The sequence below is a fragment of the Bos taurus genome, chromosome 27 (genome assembly GCF_002263795.3).
Source record: "Bos taurus isolate L1 Dominette 01449 registration number 42190680 breed Hereford chromosome 27, ARS-UCD2.0, whole genome shotgun sequence".
Taxonomy (NCBI): Eukaryota; Metazoa; Chordata; class Mammalia; order Artiodactyla; family Bovidae; genus Bos; species Bos taurus.
The window spans coordinates 28,985,736-28,987,652 of record NC_037354.1 but is presented as its reverse complement, the minus strand read 5'-3'; the positions used below and the strand labels follow the sequence as shown (position 1 = coordinate 28,987,652).

At 41.8% G+C, this 1,917-nt stretch overlaps 1 pseudogene; it reads left to right on the top strand.

Annotated features, from left to right (window-relative positions):
* Positions 1 to 672: 672 nt before the first annotated feature.
* On the top strand, positions 673 to 1,604 carry LOC783293 (large ribosomal subunit protein mL53-like; annotated as a pseudogene).
* The last annotated feature ends 313 nt before the right edge of the window (positions 1,605 to 1,917 follow it).

The following is a 1,917-nucleotide window of genomic DNA, read 5'->3' as shown; positions in this document are numbered from 1 at the left end:
TTCTAGTCTTGAAGATTAGGACTTTTCGGTACACACCTGATCTCCAGGGAAAGCAGCTTACTCACTGAATTATTAATAGTTCTTTAATTCCATCACCCAACACTTGGGATCCTTCCTTCTCTCCTACTGCCTAGCTGGGAGACCCAGGATGCCTTGTGAGTGGTTTATCACAACCTCCCTTTCCAGATTCTTTCACTGGCCGTCCACCTGTCCTATATTTAGCCATGAGCTTTTCCTCAGCAACACCTCAAGCTTCTCATTCAAACCTCCTTATTTTGCATTCAGGCTGCACAGAAACCTGATATTTACGGCATTTGGCAAGCATTTTCCCCCCACAAGTTAAATTAAATAATTTTAAGTTTGTGTAACTTTAATATTCTTTTTAGGAAGTAATGAAATATCCTCATTTAGGCTATTAAATGAAAAGTAATCAAAGTACCTTGAAAATCCAATGATTTATGTGCTGCCTAAAAAGTTTTGTAATTTAAATGGTGGTTTATTTCTCCTTGGGATCCACTAACAATAACAGAACTTAATTTTAAAAGAAATTGAAGAGTCAAATACCTATGGCAAATATTCTTGGAAAATTCTAAAAGACAAAGTATATCTAGATAGCACTATAACAGTAAATGAATTTGAAAGTTGGCTTGTGTATTATTTAAATATATTCTCGGGGCGGATGTCACCATGGCGGCGGCCTTGGCTCGGCTCGGGCTCCGCTCGGTCAAGCAGGTTCGGGTTCAGTTCTGCCCCTTCGAGAAGAACGTGGAATCGACGAGGACCTTCCTCCAGGCGGTGAGCAGCGAGCAAGTTCGCTCCACGAACCTCAGCTGCTCAGTGATTGCGGACGTGAGCACGACGGCTCCCAGCCTTGCGTGGACGTGCTTTCGGAGATGGGCGTCGCTTGATTATGCGCGGCGCTCACCCGACCGCCCAGGAAATGCTCCCTGCTTTCGCCTCCCACATCCAGGCCAGGGGCGCCGCGGCGCGCGGGGACAAGCCTAGCGCCAGTACCGGGCGCTGACAGCACACAAGAGACCAGTCAACAGATTTTAACCCAAGACTGCGAAGGACACTTATTTAAGAAGAACTTAATTACTTATATCACTATCTGGAGGGCCACAGAACGCCAAAAAAAAAAAGAAAAGAGGCCTGTGACTACAAACTTAACCAGTGTTTCTGGGATGAGGAAAGACGAGGGGTGCGGACAAATTTGAATTTATTTCAGTTTCTTACCATCACTCACTGCTTAACCCTTTTGAATTTGGCTTCTCCTTCCACTACTCAAGGTACCTCTTACTCTATTAGAAATGCTGTTTTCTCAGCCCTCGTCTTTCCATTTCAGTCGCATTTGCCACTCTTAATTCACTCCTTGTGGAACTTCTCTTCCTCTCGGGTCCCTTGTCTTAACCATAAAGGAGTACTACTCTCCTTTCTCTTATTTTTGGGGCATCTTGTCTTCTGTCATGACTTGAACTGTCCTCTTGGGTTAAATCCTATATTTCTGTTGGGCTCTAATCTTAAGTTCTGTGCTATATAGTCAGGGTACCTACTACCAATTTTCGCCAAATTCCAGCAACACTTTTTGTCCAAAATAAATCTTGCATACTGTCTATAATGATCCTTGAACAACGGCAGGTTTGAACTGCAGGGGTACTCCTATATGCCTATTTTTAAAATAAATACTACATGATCTGTGGGAAAAAAAAAATATGTTCTCGACAGAAACACTCGGAGTGTCAAAATTCCCCTTAGGTAGTTTCTCAGTGGGGTACTATCTTTAGTCCGAGAAGGAAAAGACAAATTGAGACATAATATTTATTTTAAAATATTAATTATTTGATAATGCATGTACTATCTTTAGTCCGAGAAGGAAAAGACAATTTGAGACATAATATTTTAAAATATTAATTATTT